We start from the raw sequence: 22,516 nt of genomic DNA on the forward strand, positions 1-22,516 counted from the left end.
TCAGAGTAGAGCCGCTGCTCCTCCGCATTGAGAGGAACCAGATGAGGTGGCTCGAGCATCTGCTTAGGATACCTCCTGGACACCTCCCTGGTGACTATGCCTCTTGGTTGGTCTGAGAAAGCCTCGGGATTGGGAGTGGCTGGGGAGAGAGAAGTCTGGGTTTCCCTGCTTAGACTGCTGCCCCCGCGACATGACCCGGAAAATAGGTAGAAGATGGATGGATGGATGTTTAAACATCTAAAATATTATTAATAACGGGAGAAAAATTGCTAATCTTGAAATCACCGTTGGTGATTTCATCATAAACATAATTAATTCAGATTTTGTTTTAGAATACAGTTAGCCAAATTGTTGCATTAGTTTGTGAGCAGTGTAATGTTTCCATACTATCTATCCTTTTTATACACCCATCCAGGCTTGTAAAACACCAAAATCAATGCCAGAATACCCATCCCAGAATACTCATCTTTACTGCACAGGAACCCAGGGCTAATTCATACTTCTGCTTTGGGGCTGTGGACGGTCATGCACGGAAGCGTCTGGTCATACTATATTTGTCAGTGAACGTAGATGACTGCAGTGGGTGCATGTATACAGCAGTGATATTCCAGCAGACCAGGGGAGGGCAGATGTACTTAAACAAAGTACATCTACACAGTACAGTACAAAAACAATGACCTCCATCACACCTATCACCCCCCTACCCTCCCCCCTGGAACTCAGAATACACGAAGCGGATGTGAGCCGGCTGTTCCAGAAACAGAAATCCAAGAAGCCCCCAGACCAGACGGTGTCTCCCCCTCCTGCCTCAGAACCTGTGCTGATCAGCTGGCTCCCATCTTCACCCGCATCTTCAATAGATCCCTGGAGCTGTGTGAAGTTCCCTCCTGCTTCAAACGCTCCACCATTATCCTGTCCCCAAGAAACCCACCATCACAGGACTGAATGACTACACACCTGTCGCCTTGACGTCTGTGGTCATGAGATCCTCAGAACGCCTGGTTTTAGCCCATCTGAAGGACATTACAGGACACCAGCTGGATCCCCTGCAGTTTGCCTACCGGGCAAACAGGTCGGTGGATGATGCAGTGAATATGGGGCTGCATTATATCCTGCAACATCTCGACCGTCCAGGAACTTATGCCAGGATCCTGTTTGTGGACTTTAGTTCGGCTTTCAACACCATTGTGCCTAATCTCCTCTCCACCAAACTCTCCCAGCTCAATGTGTCACCAGCTACCTGCCAGTGGATCACCAGCTTCCTGACAGACAGGAAGCAGCAAGTAAGGCTGGGGGGGTCACTTCTGAAACACGGTCCCTCAGTATTGGTGCCCCTGAAGGATGTGTCCTCTCCCCACTGCTCTTCTCCCTCTACACCAATGACTGCACCTCCAGGAACTCAGCTGTAAAACTCCTGAAGTTTGCAGACGACACCATCATTGGGCTCATTCAGGATGGTGATGAGTCTGCATACCGGCAGGAAGTTGAGTGGCTGGTACTCTGGTGCAGTCAGCACAACCTGGAGCTGAACAGACACAAGACTGTAGAGATGACAGTGGACTTCAGGAGACGTCCGTCATCACTGCTCCCCCTCAGCATATCAGACAGCCCGGTGTCTACTGTGGAGTTCTTCAAGTTCCTGGGTACCACCATCTCCCAGGACCTGAAGTGGGAGACCAACATCTCCTCCATCCTCAAAAAGGCCCAGCAGAGGATGTACTTCCTAAGACAACTGAGGAAGTACAGTCTTCCACAGGAGCTGCTGATCCAGTTCTACACTGCAGTCACTGAGTCTGTCCTCTGCTCCTCCATCACAGTCTGGTATGGAGCAGCCACCAAACAGGACAGGAAGAGACTGCAGCGGACCGTAGGGACAGCAGAAAGATCATCGGTGCCCCCTGCCCTCCATCACAGTCTGGTATGGAGCAGCCACCAAACAGGACAGGAAGAGACTGCAGCGGACCGTACGGACAGCAGAAAGATCATCGGTGCCCCCCTGCCCTCCATCCAGGACCTGTCTCTCTCAAGATCCAGGAAAATGGCAGGAGAATCATCACAGATCCCACACAGCCTGGACACAGACTTTCTGACCTGCTGCCCTCTGGCAGACGATATAGAAGCCTGCAGACCAGGACACCCGACACAGGAACAGCTTCTCTCCCCTCGCCATCTCCCTCCTAAACAGCTGATCTGTCACACTGCTAAACACCTACAGCACTGCAACTGCACTCCTGATTCTGATACTGACAAAGGCTGATTTCCAAGGGACCTAAAAGTATGACAAGTTCGGGGATAGAATTCAATGCTTTATTTCCAGTAGGTTGTGTATGTTTGTAACATTACAAAGTGTTTTTATAAAAATGAATTTTATCATAATTTGAAAACCATATCAAACACTGTACAGCAGGGGTCTCCATCTCCGGTCCTGCAGAGCTACTGTCCAGTAAGTTTTTCTATCCGATCTGGCTATTTACCTGAGAACAGGTGTGACTCATCAGAAGCCAAGAAGTCACGTGATCTCGTACAGGACGACCGCTTAGAGTCTTGCTCAGCTCCCAACTATTTAATTTCTCCACCATTTAACCCCCCAAATCACTATTACAATATACTTTAACCTTGTCGAAGTTACAGAGATTTTCCATTTTTTTCCTCAACTCGTTCTCACACTGATAAGAAAAAAAAATTAAAATTGGTTCGACGAGTATTCGCTAGTCAGGAAGACGATGACTCCCATTCTAGTGCGGGAGGTGCCGATTCTGTACTGGACCGAATTTTGGCTCGTATCGATGGTATTGAAAAATCCCAAGACGCCTTGGACGATATAAAATCATCAATCTCCTCCATTGAGAGATCTCTTTCTAACTTATTACTGTTAATGATTTGTTGTGATTGTTCGGCTCCACTACTCTTGGCAGAGTGCCCCCCGCCCCCAGTAGACATACGAGTAGAATGTGAGGTGATTGAGGTATGGATTGATTCTGATCGTATATGGACTAATCATCCGGAGATTCAAATACGTCGTCCTTGATTCACCCATAATATTATTGTGCTATGGTTGAACTGCCCAAACATGTTTTTCATTGTTCACGTATATAACTTGTTTTTCACGAATAACTTCTCACGGAAAGAGTTGGAAAACCTGTCTTGTCTTGTCTTTCTCTGGGGAAAGGGACGCTTACCTTGCTTCTTCCAGGGGAAAAGGAGAAACGTTGCTCAAAATGCTTCGTTACCACAAGCGCAAACCCGCCGTCTGTGTAAAAGTGAAGTTTGTGTCTCTAAAATCACACCGTGTGTTTATTTTCCGGTGAAATGTGTGACTCCCCCCTCCGTATTTACTCCGCTCGGTGTCCGCGATGTGTGATTCATTCCTGCTTGATGGCTCTGCTGCGCCCTTTTCGGGACTGATAATAAAGAGCTCACACTTATACACACACACACACAACACAATTAACCCCGTGTGTGTGTGTGTAATACACACATACACCACCTTCTGTCATTCAGCTGCGCTGTGGGTTGCGTTTGACTTAATCTTTACCGATTATTAAAATCAGATTGCGTACTATTTGCATTAAACAGTTTAAATACGACTGCAAAGCCAGTCAATTAATCAGAACATTTCAGATTGGAGAACACAGAACAGATCCGTGGTAAAACCTTTGATTTAATAAAATGTTAAGCCTTATGTTTAACACTAGCATATTAATCCCCAACACTTTAAAAAAGAAAAACTTAATATAGCTTCAAAATATTACAATGTTTACGCAGCACAGTATATTAGGCGAACTCATGGCTGAGCGTACTGTAAGTAATTAAATATTATTGATGTTAATTCGAAAACTCTTCTGATACACGTACGGTAACCTACTGTGCTATACGGACGTATATTTAATGTTTAATTATATTGAACACTCAAATTTCTCATTACATTTGGAATAAGAAGCCAAGGATTAAGTATTCTGTTCTCACCAGACCGAAAAACCGTGACATTGTCTCTTTTTGCCAAATCTGCTGTTTTATTTTAAATCCCGCTATATATGTAGGCTGTGTAAAACATATGCATTTTATTATTATAGTCTTACCTTGAAACATAGAATATCTTTAAATTATTCCAGAATCTTGATAAAGTATTTCTTGACAAACTTTCGACTCTGCCTTTAAAATCTCGACACTTAATTTCACTTTCGTTTACAGGCAGGAAATGATCAGCTCCGTTTCATGCAAAAAATGGACACGGACTCTGCGGCACATCGTAGGGTTTTGGAGGGATATTATCTATGTGACTTAATTAGTAACAATAACCGTAATTCGATTATAACGCACATTCAGGAGGATCGTGCATGTAAAAAGCGGTACCTCAGTAACACTTAACAGTGGCGATTTGAGAAATTTAGAAATGGAGGGATCAAACCGATTTGGGGGTGGTGGACCGTCAGACAAAACTTTGTAATTTTACAATTTCATCAAAATATATTAATTGGTGCAGCAAAGTAAAAGTCAAACTAAACAATTGAATCACACTTTATTTCCAATGCTCAACATGTACAGGTAACATTTTACAGACAGAATATTAAACAAAACAAGAACAAACAGATATTCAGAAAGAGTTATTACAAAGTAAAAGATTACCATCTCACTACCAAATATGACAGAACATTTTAGCACTATATCTATACATCAGGTAAAAAGGGATCAAATCAGGATACAGTTCTGATTGTTTTTTTTTATTTTTAGACTTTCTGATTAGATTAATATAATTTATTAGGTCTAATTTGTGAACAGGGTAAAATAGGTTGGATTTATTGTATTTACATTTACGAATAAAAAATTAATAGTATTAATTTTATCTTCATTGTCACGCTCGGGCCACGCCCCCCTCGTTAACGTCGGGGTTCCACGTGAGGTTTCTTGTTGTGTTATTCAGTCCTGTGTATTTAAGTCCAAGTCAGAGTACGTATCCCCAGTTCCGTCATTGACGTCGTGCTCCGTGTTTCGCCTGGTCTGTTTGTTCTACCTAAGCCGGAGTTCCTGATTCTCCGCTCCCTGCTCGCCCGACGGCGATCGTGACATGTATTCTTCCAGTCACAAAAAACCCGCAAAAAAAAAAAAAAATTTTTTACAAGAAAACTGAAAATTATAAAACACATTTGTTTGTATCATGTTAAGCATATCAGAGCATACTTTTTCGACAAAAGGGCAAGACCAAAATAAACGAACATTAGTTTTGCAGTCACATTCACAGAAAGAACAGCTAGATTGAAAATATTTGGACGGATAAACTTTGTGTCAATTTAAAGGTGACTTCTACTTTATTTGTTGATAAAAACTTAGAAGGTAAAGTCCACACCTTTTTCCAAGGTATATTATCCACTATGCCATTCCAGTATGAAACATGTGGAACGGAGGTGTAGTTTTGGGTAAAGAATGTCCTGATTTTTTTTAATTATTTCTTGAAAAGCATGTATAGAAAAACACACCTTACCAACAGCAGATTCAACAGGATCCATAGATGGAACAGTCGGATTTCCCCAATGATGCAGGTTTGTGACTCGACTATACTGGGCACCAGGTATAAGAAACAGCTCACAACAGAAGTATAGCAATAAGCCTTTATTACCAGGATTCCACAATTCAGCGTCCCTGACCCAATAAGTGAATAGAGCACCCAGGCAACACCGCAACCCCTCACACAATGATCTCAGCACAGCAATCTCTAAAAAACACTTCACACTCAGCTAAAGCACCCGGCTAAAGTTCACACGTGTACAATAAAAAGGCCTGGGCAGCTCACATCAACACAAGGGCCATGAACACCAAAATCACGTGTGGTTCCTCCTAAATAACACATAAATAAAGGAGATCAATTCATATCAAACAATATTATTTAAATTAACTAGTCGGGGGAAGACAGCCCAATCCCCCGAAAACAAAACCCACAACACAAACAATAATCCAACTCCTAGAAGGAACCACAAACCTTTCCTGTGGCGCCTGGAATCCACGCCGCTGCCACCGATCGCGAACCGGCGTCATTAGCTTCCCAACTCTGCGCACCCCAATAACTCGCTGTATGTCCAACAATGCAGTAATTTTTCCCCAGCGCACGCGCTTCCGCATCTGGCAGCTGCAGCATGGACTCCAAGCACCACCGAGCATATGGGGCCCCCTTCTTACTCCTTCGCTGACAATTTATGTTGTTCCTCCTTTCCCCTCACAGGTGTTTCCTATTAACCCTTATCACCATCAAAATCCCCACCTACACATGCACACATCCAAGCACACACTAAGATTTTATATGCTTGTATATGTCATGCCCGGCTCGTCCGCTCCTCCTGTGTGCCACGCCCCCTGATTACCCACGTGTTTTCTCCCGATTGTACCCAGCTGTATCTAGTTCATTTGCTCAGTCCTGTGTATTTCAGTCCGTGTCTTACCTGAGTCCTTCGTCCGTCATTGATGTTAGTCGGCGTGCCATGTTCCCGAGTCCGCGTCATTCGAATAAATCCCCGTTTGCCCTGATTCTGCCTGCTCGCCTGCTCCCTGCCCGCTCGCCCCGTCCGTGCGCCTCACCCGCAGACGCCGAGCGTGACGGTATAGTTGTGTTACTTTCTGCACGCTATAATTTTGTTTATTCCTTTCTGAATCTATCACTCCTTTTTTTTCTTTATCCTGTCTTTTTTTTCTCCTTTTCCTTTTTTCCCCCTCCTAATATGTCCCTCCACTACGGCCAGCTCACCCACTGCAATGTTTTTACATGTGTTAAAACTGAAATAAATAAATAAAATTAAAATATTTCTAGAGCCTCTTGATATGGGAAGTCGGAAACGTCAGGCCTATTTATTGAGATCCGCATACAAGCTACAAGATGGTCTCCTGGCAGCCTATTGCGGATGTTTAGCTCGAGGTGAAAATATATGAACTGCTAGGCTTTAAAAACGATAGCTGATAGCATAAAATGGTGATAGTTTAAAGCAGAAAATTCCATTGTGAAACGTCTTTATCACCCTTTAAAAAACGCAGATATTTTTCTCTGCTTTTCAGGTGGCTGACGCTACATATTTTCTGACGCGCGCTCTCTGTCCGCTGGTGGGAGTGTGCTCACCTGTGTGTGCGCGCACGTGTCTGTGAGCGCGCATCGGGACGGAACTCCGCCATGCGCGAAAGTGTAGAGCAGGGGTGTCCACACTTTTTCAGCTTGCGAGCTACTTATAAATGACCAAGTCAAAATGATCTACTATAAAAATGCGAAACATATTGTTATTTATAGATATTCGTTATTATTTATTGTTATTATTTAATATTGTTTATCATTGTTATTAATTTCCGTTTGGCATAAATTAAGGATTTTTGCATTGAACTGGTGTTTAGTTCCTTCACCTTTCTCTTTCTCAGCTCGCTTTTCGGAGGGAAGTTAATGCCGTAGTTTTTATGAGCAGTCCGAAAATGCCGCTCCACATTTCCCTTCTTCGGAATAGCAATGGTAGACTGACAGATGAAACAAACGCACTTCGAATATGACCTTGTGGGGAAAAAATACTCCTCCTTTCATTCCGTATGGAAGTGGTAGGTTATTGGCTTCGTACTTGGTCCTGCTCCCCCATTCAGTTTTATACCCTCTCTTTAGTTTAGTAGAAATAAATTGGAGGCGACTCGGTTGCTTACTGGAGTTTTGCAGCAGCTGGCGCGGTTGATCGCGTCATTGTTCCTCTATTTTTTATGTCATGCGATCTACTCAGTCTTTGCGATCGACCAGTAGATCGCAATCGATGTATTGGGCACCTCTGGTATAGAGACAAAAATGACAAGCTGTTGTGCAAATAAGATAAATAACAAAAGGCTATTTAATCTGTTTATTAAAAGGACAATGTATAGAGCTCTTCTATAGTAAAAGTAATCTTACAGTAAATGACTTCTGCTGTGATCTGACGCTGTCTTGCCCGGCTCGTCCGCTCCTCGTGTGTGCCACGCCCCCTGCCTTCCCACGTGTATTTCCTTGATTGTACCCTGCTGTATCTGCTTACTTTGATTAGTCTTGTCTGGTTTTAAGTCCTGGTCTTACCTGTTAGCGTTGTCTGTCATTGATGTTCGTAAGCGTGAGCTGTTTCCCGGTCCCTGTCCTCGTATTAAACTCCCGTTTGCCCCGTATTCCTGCTTCCTGCTTGCCTGCTTGCCCGCACGATCGCCGCTTCACCCGTACCCGATCGGGACAGAATGACAGACCACAAAAAGAAAAGGAAGCAGCAGAGGAAAGGGATCCCAGAGGAGCCTGAGATCCGCTTGGGAGCCTGCTCGCTCTCCAGGCTTTGGCTAACGAGCGAGGATGAGGAGAAGGAACCCTTGCCACTGTGGGAACCAGAGCCGGTCGCCACGGAGCTGCCACCACCGCTCGAGCGGACTTTCTTCCGGCCCGAGCGGTTGGCGAACAAGGGGGCCGGCGCCGTAAGGGAAGCCATCCCGCGAGTACCCCGGTGTCTTAAAGGGGCCACGACCGTCTCGCCGCCTGCGGCAGCGGCGCCCCCGCAGGAGGTCATCGCTACGCCCATTGTCCTCGCCACCCAGTTCTTCGCCCTCCAGGGATTATACTGGAGGGTGATGGATGAACTGGCCGAGCAGGGTTCGCCAGAAGTGGACCAGCTCGCCATGCAGCTGAGGGAAGGGTTCGCCGCGTTCACTCCCGCCTCTCCTCCAGCCGACCTGGAGAGATTGACTGAGGATCTCCGGAGGCTGATCCAGCTCCGGAGAGCGACGGATCCCGCTCCCGAGCGACCGCCGCTGCCGACGGACCCCGCTCCCGAGCGACCGCCGCTGCCGACGGACCCCGCTCCCGAGCGACCGCCGCTGCCGACGGACCCCGCTCCCGAGCGACCGCCGCTGCCGACGGACCCCGCTCCCGTGCGACCGCCGCTGCCGACGGACCCCGCTCCCGTGCGACCGCCGCTGCCGACGGACCCCGCTCCCGTGCGACCGCCGCTGCCGACGGACCCCGCTCCCGTGCAGCCGCCGCTGCCGACGGACCCCGCTCCCGTGCAGCCGCCGCTGCCTGCGCAGCCGCCTGCTGCAGCTCCCGGGCAGGCGCCCCCTCTGCAGCCGCCTGCTGCAGCTCCCGGGCCGGCGCCCCCACTGCAGCCACCTCCAGTTCCTGACCGCGCTCCAGTTCCTGACCGCGCTCCAGTTCCTGACCGCGCTCCAGTTCCTGACCGCGCTCCAGTTCCTGACCGCGCTCCAGTTCCTGACCGCGCTCCAGTTCCTGCAGAGGTGCCCCCTCTGCAGCCGCCTGCTGCAGCTCCCGGGCAGGTGCCCCCTCTGCAGCCGCCTGCTGCAGCTCCCGGGCCGGCGCCCCCACTGCAGCCACCTCCTGTTCCTGACCGCGCTCCAGTTCCTGCAGAGGCACCCCCTCTGCAGCCGCCTGCTGCAGCTCCCGGGCAGGCGCCCCCACTGCAGCCGCCTGCTGCAGCTCCCGGGCAGGCGCCCCCACTGCAGCCACCCGCTGCAGTTCCCGGGCAGGCGCCCCCACTGCAGCCACCCGCTGCAGCTCCCGGGCAGGCGCCCCCACTGCAGCCACCCGCTGCAGCTCCCGGGCAGGCGCCCCCACTGCAGCCACCCGCTGCAGTTCCCGGGCAGGCGCCCCCACTGCAGCCACCCGCTGCAGTTCCCGGGTAGGCGCCCCCACTGCAGCCACCCGCTGCAGTTCCCGGGCAGGCGCCCCCACTGCAGCCACCCGCTGCAGTTCCCGGGCAGGCGCCCCCACTGCAGCCACCCGCTGCAGCTCTCGGGCAGGCGCCCCCTCTGCAGCCACCTCCTGTTCCTGACTGCGCTCCTGTCCCTGACCGCCCTGCTGCAGCCGCTCCTGAGGTGCCCCCGCTGCAGTCCCCTGCAGTTCCCGGGCGAGCGCCCCCACAGCAATTGCCTGCAGCCCCAGTTCCTGATCTCGCCCCAGTTCCTGATCTCGCCCCAGTTCCTGATCTCGCCCCAGTTGCTTCCGAGACGCTCCTGTCCCCGCCTGCGACAGCCGCTTCCGAGGCGCCCCCACTGCAGTCACCTGCAGTTCCAGGGCGAGCGCTCCCACGACAGCGACTTGCAACGCTCGTGCCGGTGCCCCCTCTGCAGCGTCCTGCAGTTCCCGGGCGGGCGCCCCCACGGCAGCGGCTTGCAGCACCTGGGCCGAGGTCCCCACTGCAGCGTCCTGCAGTTTCCGAGCTGATGCCCCGGCAGCCTGACCGTGTTCCTGTCCCGGCGCCCCGGCAGCCTGACCGTGTTCCTGTCCCGGCGCCCCGGCAGCCTGACCGTGTTCCTGTCCCGGCGCCCCCTCCGCCTGCAGCAGCTCCAGAGGCGCCCCCTCCGCCTGCAGCAGCTCCAGTCCCTGTCCTAGTCCCTGAGGTGGTCCTGGACAACTCCATCTTGGCTCCTCCCTCTTCGGAGGTGGAGGAGCTGGAATGGGACCCCTCGGGGACAGAACTTGTAACCCCTTGTCCCTCGCCCCGGCGACATCGACCCCGACCTAGGGTCAGCCTGTCTGTGTCCCGCAGGGGAAGGGGACACAGACGCAGGGCTGGGGTCCCGCCCGCCCTGCCCCCTGGCTCGCCCCCCCTTGCCTGCGCTCTGGCTCGGTTGGCGCCTGCGGTTCCTGGCCCTCCGGGTCGGCTGTCGCCTGCGGGTCCCTCTCCGATGCCTCGTCGCCCTGCCTCGCTCCCCCCTCCGGTGCCTGGTCGGTCGCTGGCGGGCTCCCCGACGGCGGCTCCTCGGTTGCCTGCGGGGCCCCTACCTCCGGCCCTCCACCGGACGTCGCCGCCTGCTGCGGCTCCCCCCTCCTCCGGGCCTTCGCCGTGGGCCCCTCCTGCTCCCTCGTCCCCTTCCCCGGTGGTCCCTCCTGCTCCCTCCCTGGCCCCTCCGCAGGTCCCTCGCCCTGCCTCCTCGGCCCCTCCGAGGTCCCCTCCGGCTCCGGCCTCCCGGCCGCCTGCGGCCCCTCCGGCTGCCTCCCGTCGCCCGCTGGGGCTCCCTCGGGCTCCCCTCTGTTCCCCCTCCTTGTCTCCCTTCGCTCCTCCCTTTGTCCCTTCGGTCCTCTCTCCTCCTTCCGCCTTTGTCCCACCTCTCTTTGCTTCCTCCGGCTCTGTTCCTCCTGTCTTTGCTGCCCGTCCTCCTCTGTGCCCTCCGTTCACTCCTGGCCCTTGTGTCCCGCCTGTTCCTTCTGTGTCCCCTCTCTTTCTCTGTCGGTCCGTGTTCCCCGTCCTCTGTCAGGTTTTGTCCCTGGTCCTGTCTTTGTGCCTGTTCTGTCTCTCTGTTTAGTTCCCGGTCTTGTTCTTGGTTTTGGGTTTTGTTTTTCAGGTCTTGGTCCCCTCGTCCCGTTCGTCGCCTCCTCCTGGGCGCGCCCGGTGCAGCGCGCCTTTGGGGGGGGGCTCTGTCATGCCCGGCTCGTCCGCTCCTCGTGTGTGCCACGCCCCCTGCCTTCCCACGTGTATTTCCTTGATTGTACCCTGCTGTATCTGCTTACTTTGATTAGTCTTGTCTGGTTTTAAGTCCTGGTCTTACCTGTTAGCGTTGTCTGTCATTGATGTTCGTAAGCGTGAGCTGTTTCCCGGTCCCTGTCCTCGTATTAAACTCCCGTTTGCCCCGTATTCCTGCTTCCTGCTTGCCTGCTTGCCCGCACGATCGCCGCTTCACCCGTACCCGATCGTGACAGACGCTATATAGAAAATTTAAATAAGATTAACCTTGTGCGGGGGGGCACCCTAATATAATGATAGGGGAAACACTGCTGTCTGTCTGCCATAAAATAAATAAAAGGGGGAATTGGAATTGCATATGACTATGGAGAGAATGGTTGGCTATAGTGAAAAAGGTGTGGAAATTTTTACTAATTCACATAAGGGACAGCATGAAGGGTTGTTTAATTCAGCTTCGGAGGAATTCATATATTTGTGTGATTATGATAATCACACTATTATAACTTGATTGTACATCTCTTGAATTAATTACAGTGTCATGTATAACACTACACTTTTTAATACATTGTTTGGCAGAAGAGACTGCAAAACTGTAGTCCAGGGGCGATTCTAGGTTCAGAGCTTTGGGGGTGCTGAGCACCCAGGGAGCTGCCCAGCAAGGCAAGATACACTTTACTCGTCACAATGAGACTTTTTCCCTGCCTCTTTCAGTCCCCGCATCCTTAAATGTCTCCAGTTGTCCCGAGTTCTATCTGACTGTCTCCTTTGTGCATTTAAACCCCTGTTCCTCCCTGTTCTTTTCGTCTGTTGTCTTCGTCTCCGTCATCAGTCATCATTTTACCATCTCTGTGCAAGTCTGCAAATTTCTTTATTAAATCCTAAGAGTTTCTCTGTGCCTGGTTCCTTGTCAAAAAACATGACATGACTGTTTTGTACATTTTAACAATTTAATTCCAACATTTGTCTAAGAAAAGCAAAACACTTTTTGGAAAAGTCTTTAACAAGACCATCAAATTTGATAAAGGTTTTTTTTTTTAAATGCTGCAAAAGACCACAACTGCAAAAGAAGAATGGATTGGAATAAAAAAATACATATCCTAACCTTAATTACCGGAGGAGAGTAATGAATGATGCTAATAGTGAGTAAAAAGTAAATGGAGTGCATTTTTTGGACAGGGATTCACTCTTAATGTGTATGTATAATATAATACAGATACATAAATACCCTCAAATAGAACAGTGTGAAATACACAAATGTACAAAATATTAATAAAAAAAATTATAAAGATGGAGGCAACTTTGCCTATGGTACAATGTATGCAATGTATGAAAAGATCTTTACTGCAGATACTACTATGACTCTGCAGATTTGTTTTTTTATTTTAACCTATGTCGCCTCACCTTGTGCCTGGCAAATCTGTCTGTCACTTTTTGGTGGTCAACTCTCTCAAGCATCTCCTTCTCAACTGACATCACAGCCAGGTGCTGGAGTCTGCTTTGACCCATGGTCCTTCTCAGCCAGGTATGGAGCCGACGCAAGACACTGAAAGATCTCTCACAGCTACAGCTGCTAACTGAATAACAGTTTTCAGTGTGGGGAAGATCTTCTTATCCAGAAGTTTGTATAATGTTAACATATCTGGAATGGCACCAGCCTCACTCTGGAGCTTCAAAAAGTTTTTGGCAACTGCAACTTCCTCTAACTGAAGTTCAATATGCTAATGCAGTGCCAGGGCTGACAAATGAGGCTCAGACAAGAATTGGTTTGAGGTTGGACTACACACCTGAATCCCATTAAGCAATTCCTGACTAACACCAGAAAAACGCTTCTCAAGTTCAGAGATCATTCTGTCCAGACAAGGAAACAACAATTTCCTTTTAAGCTCTTCTGACACAGAAGAGCCACAGACTTCACTGCCTGCCCCACAGGTTGACTTAACAAATCCATCCATTTTCTTTCGTTTCTGCCTCTGTCCAGAAGACTGCTCCAAAACAGCTACCTGGTTTGCCTCACACAAAGCCTTTGTCCTTGCATGAATATCAGTAGCAGTGGCATCACTGCGCTTCTGCTTCAGAGTCTCAACCACCGCATCTTTGTATGTCTGTGCCTGGGCAATATCTATGGTCTCCTTTTGTAGGTATCTGTGTAAACATGTGGTTACAGACAGTAGATCCTTGAAAACAATCAGCAAATACACTGAGGAGAATTTACTGAGTTTTGCATTTAATCCCACTGCAATAGGTGTGTTGATAGTGGAGAGGCACTCAATTATGGCATGGAAGTTGTTAAGCACAGCCGTTACTGAACGAACCTGGCATGCCCAGCGTGTGTTTGACAGTTGCACAAGTTCACTTTGCTCCAATCCTAATTTCTTCTGAGTGTCCATGAACTTATGATGGTTTACAAGAGACACACTAAAGAAGGAATGGAGACTTTCAAGCATGTTAAAGAACTCGACAGTTTCAGAAACAGCTCTGCATGTGTGACATAGGATGAGATTTAACTCATGTGCATAGCAATGAACATATATGGCCTCAGGGTGCTTCTTTTGAAAATGGGATTGCACCCCCCAAACTGTTCCGCTCATGACAGCTGCTCCATCATAGGTCTGTGCCACACATTTCAACTGCTCAATTCCCTTTTCTTGCAGCTGATTCTCAATAGCAGCATTTATTGAGGCAGCATCAAACTTTGGCATCTCTGTCAGGGCTAGGAAGCTCTCTTTAACTTCCACAGACACATACCTCACACAGAGGGCCAACTGTTCTGTCTTTCCATCTCTGGCCTCATCAGCCATAATGGCATACGTCTGTGATTCCGTCATCTCATGAACAATAGCTGTAGTTACCTCTTGTGAACAACATTCAATCATCTCATTCTGACTACTACAAGAGATGTATGTTGTGTTTGATGGGGGTGTGTACCTCTCCAAGAATCGATCAAACTTTTCCAAAAGTTTTATACACTCACGGAAATTCCCTTTATTGACACTCTCTTCTGTTTCTTCGTGACCTCTAAATGATATTCCTTGCTTCCCCAAAAAGCAGGTCACTGCCACAATACGTTCTAGGTACTCCCTTCTTTCACTTACTTCTGCGGCACTTGCTGCCTCTATCTGTTCCACAATATTGCCTTGTGACAGACTTGCTTTGTAGCTGTTCCAACAAACTACACTGTCCTTGTGTGACTGAGTGGATTCATGTTTTTGAAACTTGCTCAGTGCCTTTTGCCAGTTACTGACTCCATCGTTCACTATTGTGTCATACCTAAGATTTTTGCCAAAGACTCGACAAGCGTAGCAGAAAGCAGCATTTTTTTTGGAAGAATATTCTAACCATTTAAAGCTTTTGAACCAGTTTTCTTGGAAGGATCTTTTTTTGTGTGCCAAACTGAGTGAGAGGGTACTGGGACAGTTTTAACTGTTTAGGACCAGTAGTCTTATCCCCCAAATCAAGAGCCATATCTTGAACATCTTTGGATTGCTGACTGGAACTCTGCCCTGTCTGTCTCTCCTCATCTCTTTCCCTGGTTGGTTCTTTCTGCCTCTCCTCATCTTGTTCCCTGGTCTGCTTTCTCAGAGTCTCTCCCTGTTCTTCACCTCCTTGTGTAATGAGATTAACCAAACAGTAAATCATATCGATAAATAGGAAAATGTAATGAAGGTGTCCTGTTTACATTTCAGAATGAAGTCTAATGATATAAGATCATGATTCTCAAACTGTGGTACCTGGTACGTGAGCTCCCCATTGTGGTACTTGGAGGAAAGTTATAAGCATCTTTTGAAAATAAAAATACTTCAAACGTGTACAATTCAATCAAAAAAGTACAAAACTTTGAATTAAAATACCTAAAGTACACTAAATTCATATTTCGAATATACTAAGCATTGTCTTCCCTTTTCTTCTTGTTTCAATGTCAGCCTGCTAAATTTTCACGTTCTTAGGATGCTCATTCTGACTTAATGCACTTACTTTTTAGCGTAACTTTTCATTTTAGGAACAGATTAAAATTTTGTCTTGTAAGATTTATGAGTTTCATGCTTTCATAGTGGTACTTGGGAGAGCTTAACATTTTCTCAGGTGGTACACGCTGTAAAAAGTTTGAGAAACACTGATAAGGCAAGTTTATGTGCTTTTGGAAAACATTCAAAGCTGCTGTACAGAAACTGTGAAATAAACTAGCTTAAAACATTCTTAGTATATATATAAACTGAGCACTCTGCTTCTCTTTACAACTCCTCACTCCACCAGGACACTGTTTGGCACTTTCTGCAAATGTGGGGGGCACGTACTGCGGCAGTCATACAGACTAGATGGTCCAAAAGTTGACCTACCTACTATTGGCTGAGGTTTTGTAGATTTGTGGCTGAACCACAGAAAAATATATCATTAATTTTATTCTGCCCAATTAATGATAATAATGTTATGTTGGAATATTGTTAAAGAGGCAAAAACTGCTTCAACACAGTTTGTTTTGCAGATTCTGTATAGCAGCTTTAATATAGAGAGAACACAACTTCCAGATTGTATGAGTAAAATTAGGATCTTTTTCTGTCAGTTTAACAGTTTCTGTTTTGCCTGTCACTGACTATTCCCTGTTTGTTTTCTTACCTGGTTCTTCCTGACCTTGTACTTTCTCCTCACTGTCTGCTCTTTCCTCTCTCCCTCTTTGAACTGACAATCATACACAAATAGATTGTATTCAATTAGATAAAGAAATTACATTTATATAAAAAATACTATTAACATCACTAATAAAAAAACTCTTCTCTCAGTGTACTTTCAATCAAAAGGCAAATAACCAAACCACGTGTACATTTAATAAAATATATGACTATTTAAACACTGATCCAACATTATTCTTGATTGACAGATCATGATCTTCTACTGCCCGTTCTTTTTTTGAAAAAACTTCCTTATATCCATTATGAACCTGGCTGTCTTTCTGTGCAAAATACACACACACACACACACACCAGAAGTTATAAAGTTAATGGGCATCCAGTCAGTTAGCTACCTTAGGTTTAATATTCGGAACATGAAAAAATAACCAACTTCTCTCGTTCCATTTCAAAGAGGACTGGTGAAACGGTTGGCAATTTAAGTTTGTAGATTTAGGCTATATAAATTTCAATGGGAGCAACAGGACGGTCAAAATGTTGCTGATTTTCCTACAGAGTAGGGCGGATTGTAGGGTAGCAAACATCGTCAGAAAACGTGTTTTCAACACTGCAGTTTACCTGTGAAGGTAATGTTTTTCAGCTAATAAGAGACATGGTCAGACTCCTACTACCTAACTATATAAAGAAAGAGTTACTGAAGGTTAAATGCAGCTAACATGTCCTGTTTTAAGCCAAGTGCTCACACCACCGCTGCAATGGGTCTCAGCCACCATTGCTCTGGCAGGAGCGCTGGAGCCAGTCAGAGTAGCGGAGAGTGAAGCTGGAACGAACCATTTTTCGGGGCTGGGGGGGGGGGGTATCTATACTAGTTATTAAAATATTACATCTGAATGCTTTTTCATATTTTAATACTGTCTCACATAAACAGCATGAACTGTCAAAAAAAGTTAGAAATCTTTAGAAATCTTTGGGGGTGCTTTTATTCATTTTGGGGGTACTGAAGCAGCCCCAAATATGGGATAAAATCGCCCCTGGGCAGGACCCTGTTAACCCTAATCCAGGCAAAGTTACAGGGTCCTCTCTGTTTCTCTTCATAGGGGTCTTTGCAGACATCCAGACATGAGCTTGTTTTGCTCAGTGAGTAACACCATGGCCCCACAATTACGGAGCTGTGAGTTCAGTTCTGACCCTGACAAAAAATCAGTATGATGTTGCAAGTTTTCTGTGTTCACTAGTTTCCATCAACAGACTGTGTGAACTGTGACTGTGTGTATACTACTCTGGGTACCTTGGGTCCTGTTGTAAGCTCCCAGCACAGCAGTTCCCTGTACTGGAGAAGCAGTAATGGAATATGAATGGGAATCTACAGTAGATGTACTGTTTACAGTGAAATGTAGTTCAGAAAAAGAGAGAATGTCAACCTTGAGAGGATCACTTACCTCAGCAGTGACATTCATGTCTCTCGTGCCTCTTCCTATCATGTCAGTAGATGGATTGGGAGAGCATGGGGGTCATGTAGTCGCTGGAATGGGGTCTGTGGCACTCCTGATATTTTTGTAAGACGGTGAAGGTCTTTAGACTCCTGGTGCTGCTTAATTTGCTGTGTGGCTGCTAGACATGGACGTTATCCAGTGACCAGAGATGAAGACTGGACTCCTTTGGTACTGTGTCTCTTCGGAGAATCCTTGGGTACCACTGGTTTGACTTCGTGTCAAATGAGCGGTTGCTCAGGGAGTCCCACGTGAGTCAGGTTACCTGCATTGTAAGTGTCAGGTACAGCACTATGACCATGTGGCATGATTCCCTGAGGGTGATCCAGCTCGCAGGGTCCCTACTACCCTATTCCAGTACAATCTCCCCAACCTGACCTGACCTGATCTGAAATTAAGGTAGTGGTCCAAGCTGTAGGTTTACTGACAGACCACTGTAGGTCCTTATCAATGAAGTGTACCATTCTATCAAGACTGAGGATAATAAGTAATATAATTCAAGTGCTATAATAGTACCCTCAAACAGTGATCCTCCTTTATTGGTCTGTAACATACAATATTGCCTGCCCAAGAGCCCACTGGAGCAGGCTCTCAGGAAATATGAAAGAGCTTTGTGGGTGGATATGTGATCTTTCCACATGATTTCAAGTGAAAACATGAAAAGTCATCTTTAAAACGAAGGCTTTCGCTATTGCAAATGTCACACTATTTAAGGTCTCAGGAAGTCTAGGGGAAGCACAAATATATAGTGCATATAGCTGTGTCTCACATAAAAAGGTTGTGCATACTCTGCACATATTGTTCAAAATGGAGTAACACTTTGCCATGAATTTTTAATTTTAGTATGAGCCCATATAGTTAAGTCTTGACTGTTTACACGTAAACACTTAAAAAAGATATAGCTGAGGTCCTGGATTCAGTCTCCTGCATTTTCTCTCTAACCCCCTCAAATCCTTGCAGGGATTAATTCAGTATGTTTTAACAACATATAAAAAGAGCAGATGAGTTAGGAGCAACACTTTACTTGAGGGGGCATAAATATTGTCGTAGTATATCCATCCATCTATTTTACAAACCGCTTATCCTACTGGGTCGCGGGGGGTCCGGAGCCTATCCCGGAAGCAATGTGCACAAGGCAGGGAACAACCCAGGATGAGGGGCCAGCTCGTCGCAGGGCACACTCACACACCATTCACACATGGCTGACTCCAGACCTGAGGACTCTGCTGGAGCAAAAAAGGAGGGCTTTCAGATCCGGAGATCGAGAGGAAATTAGGAGAGTCCAGAAGGAGCTAAGGAGAGAGATAAGGCGGGGAAAGAACAGATACAAGAGGAAGCTGGAGGAGCAGCTCCAGCAGAGCAACACAAGAGGGGTGTGGAAGGGACTTAATATCATCACCGGACGGAGCAAGGCGAGTGGAGGGGATCCGGAGTCTGGCGACCAGGATTGGGCTAATAGATTGAACCAGTTCTTTAACAGGTTTGACTCAGTAGCCCAACCCCCCCCTATCCACCAGAGCTCATCACACCTCCTTCACACCTCCCTGCAACCCCCCACAGTAGTCACAGCACCGGGGATATTGGCGGCACCCCATCTGCCCCCTTTGTCCCCCAACGGCCTTACTGCCCCTCCCCCCCATGCCGTTCAGCAGGAGTCACCCACCCACAACCTACACTGTGGCCTCTCCATTACAACTGACCAGGTGCGGAGTCAGCTGATGAAGATGAAAACCAGGAAGGCCGCAGGTCCAGATGGAATCAGCTCCAGACTGTTGAGGGACTGCGCAGGTCAACTGTGCCAGGTCATCACATACATCTTTAACCTCAGTCTCAGTCTGGAGAGGGTCCCCGTTCTGTGGAAGACGTCCTGCGTGGTGCCGGTCCCAAAGACAACGCACCCCAAGGAGCTGAACCACTTCAGACCTGTTGCCCTGACTTCACACCTGATGAAGACCATGGAGAGGATTGTACTTCACCACCTTCGCCCGCTAGTCAGGAGGGATCTGGACCCGCTGCAATTTGCCTACCAGCCGAACATCGGGGTGGATGACGCTGTCATCTACCTGCTGCATCGGGCCTTCTCTCACCTAGAGACGGCTAGGAGCACTGTGAGAGTCATGTTCTTTGACTTCTCAAGTGCCTTCAATACAATCCGGCCCTCAGTGCTGAGGGGGAAGTTAGAGGGAGCGGGAGTGGACCATCAGTTGTCTGCGTGGATTACGGACTACCTCACCAGGAGACCCCAGTATGTGAGACTCCGGGACTGTGTGTCTGAGGTGGTAGTCTGTAGCACGGGGGCCCCACAAGGAACAGTACTCGCCCCTTTTCTCTTCACCCTATACACTGCGGACTTCAATTACAACACGGACACTTGCCATCTACAGAAGTTTTCAGACGACACTGCCATTGTTGGTCGGGTGTCAGAGGGGAACGAGCTGGAATACAGGGGGGTCATCGATCGCTTTGTCAGCTGGTGTGAACTGAACCATCTTCATATTAATGCCAGCAAGACGAAGGAACTGGTGATTGACTTCAGCAAGAAGTCTTCTCCTACTACACCGGTGAACATCCAGGGTCTGGACATTGAAACGGTGAAGGAGTACAAATTCCTGGGTGTTCACCTAAACAACAAACTGGACTGGTCTACAAACACTGAGGCAGTTTACAAAAAGGGTCTAAGTCGTCTTCACCTGCTTAGGCGGCTAAGATCCTTTGGGGTGAACAGGACTCTCTTAAGGTCCTTCTATGACACTGTGGTAGCATCTGCTATCTTTTATGCTGTGGTCTGCTGGTGTGGTGGAATTGCAGAGAGGAACAGGGGGAAATTGGACAAACTGGTGAAGAGGGCCAGCTCTGTCCTGGGCTGCCCACTGAAATCCATCGAGCAGGTTGGGGATGAGAGGATGCGGTCTAAGCTAACATCCATTATGGACAACACCTCCCACCCCCTGCATGAGACTGTACGAGCTCTGAGCAGCTCATTCAGCAATAGACTTCTACACCCACAGTGTAGGAAGGAGCGCTACCGCAGGTCATTCTTACCAGCGGCTGTCAGACATTATAACAGTTTAGCGTGAGTATTTTTTACTCATATATGTTTAACTGACATATCACATGCTGTAACCAGGATCATTCACACCCCACCCCACCCCCGCACTTGTGTACATATCTCTGTACATTTTGTACATATCTCTGTACATCTTTATTTATTTCCAAAACTTTTTGTACATTTGTATTTATATCTTTGTGTATCTACCTGCTCCTATTGTTCTATATTACGTTTTTGTGCAAGAGCTCTGTAACACCTAAATTTCTCATTCGTGGGATAATAAAGGTTTATTCTATTCTATTCTATTCTATTCACTCTCACACACACACCTACGGGCAATTTAGCAACTCCAGTTAGCCTCATCATGATTTTGGACTGTGGGGGGAAACCCCACGACGACATGGGGAGAACATGCAAACTCCACACACATGTGACTCAGGCGGAGACTCGAACCCGGGTCCGGGCAACAGTGCTAACCAGTGCACCTGTCAGAGTTCGCTGGTTAAAGCGGGTAGTGCGCACAGGCTGACAAGCGGGCAGGAAGCAGGCGGAGTACGGGGAAAACGAGGATTTATTCGGGATCGGGATGGAGCAGACAGCACTAAGACTAACTAACATCAATGACAGACCAGAAATTAAGGCAAGACATGGACTGAAATAGACGAGACTGGGCGAAAATAAGTGGACACAGCTGGGCAAGATCAGGGAAGCACACGTGGGTAATCAGGGGGCGTGGCACACACGAGGATCGTACGAGCCGGGCATGACAGCACCACCATGCCGCCCCTGAAGTAGTACACTCTTACTTAATTTATTAATTAACCAGAAAGTATTAGTTATATACTGATCCCACGTTCGTTCATTCTTAATCATAAGTTAGTGTATTTGTTCATCATTTGTACTTGAGTAGTTACTGAGTTATTACTGAGTAATGTATATTTGAACAATATAATTTGATTTATATGTGCTATAAATCAACAAACCATTGTCCTTTCCTTTTATCCACTGCAGGGCTGCAGGAAGCAGCATACAGAGGAAATGCCTTGGGTGGGATGGTAGCCCGGATCAGGGCTCACATACTGGCTCACATGTGGGCAATGAAGAAGTAGCACTTCACGTGTACGGGAGAAAAACAGCAGCCAGAGGAATCCTATGCAATCTCAGTGAGAATAAACTCCCCAGACCCAGGACTGGGGCAGGAATTGCAGGATTCTCCTCTAGCATTTATTTTGGCATACTGTATTTATTGCTATTATCCTTGGTACATGTTTATATTTGCCAATAATTGAAATTGAAATAAACATGATTGTTATTCATCCATCCTCGTACCGCATATCCTGGAGACGAGGGCCTGGAGCTTATCCCAGGTAGCATAGGACACAATGGTATACTTTTGGATGGGATGCCAGTCCATTGCAGGGAATGCACTCACTCACACACTGTGGGCAATTTAGAGATGACAGTCTATTATTATTAGGATACCTATAGTTTTTAGTAGTTTTCACTATTATTATGCTTTTTGCCATGGGAGTCTATGGCAGCCCATAGAGCTGATTGGCAACTTTTTTGAAATTTGGCACATCGATAGAGGTCAGTTCCAACTATTCATACCAAATTTGGGTTCAATCCATCCATCACTCTAGCGCCATCCACAAGCCAAATTTCAAGAAATGTTTTTGTCTTATTCTGTTTCTTATCATTGTATGATTATGCTATTTACTTTTAAGTATTAGCATTACCTGTCTTGGTGACATCCCATAATACAGCTCTGATGACCTGATCACATATAAAACACTTCCCACGCAGCACATTATGCTTTACTATCTATTTATTATTCAAACATCAAACTTTGATGACGTCAATGTATATCGCTGACATAAATCACTGACGTGAAGCTATGGACATCATACTTAACTA

The 22,516-nt window shown here is 47.3% G+C and overlaps 1 protein-coding gene across 6 annotated transcripts in view; it reads right to left on the minus strand.

Annotated features, from left to right (window-relative positions):
* The window catches only part of LOC125723387 (protein NLRC3-like), a 39,268-nt gene extending 35,080 nt beyond the window's left edge, over window positions 1-4,188 (minus strand). For 4 of the 6 annotated variants that reach the window (XM_048999963.1, XM_048999969.1, XM_048999964.1 and 1 more), the window contains exon 1: window positions 4,080-4,188. The gene's annotated coding sequence lies outside the window, so the exon portion shown is untranslated. The remainder of the gene's footprint in view (window positions 1-4,079) is intronic. The other 2 variants (XM_048999967.1, XM_048999968.1) reach the window with 1 other exon arrangement.
* Between the last annotated feature and the right edge of the window lie 18,328 nt (window positions 4,189-22,516).

The sequence above is a fragment of the Brienomyrus brachyistius genome, unplaced genomic scaffold (genome assembly GCF_023856365.1).
Source record: "Brienomyrus brachyistius isolate T26 unplaced genomic scaffold, BBRACH_0.4 scaffold48, whole genome shotgun sequence".
Classification (NCBI taxonomy): domain Eukaryota; kingdom Metazoa; phylum Chordata; class Actinopteri; order Osteoglossiformes; family Mormyridae; genus Brienomyrus; species Brienomyrus brachyistius.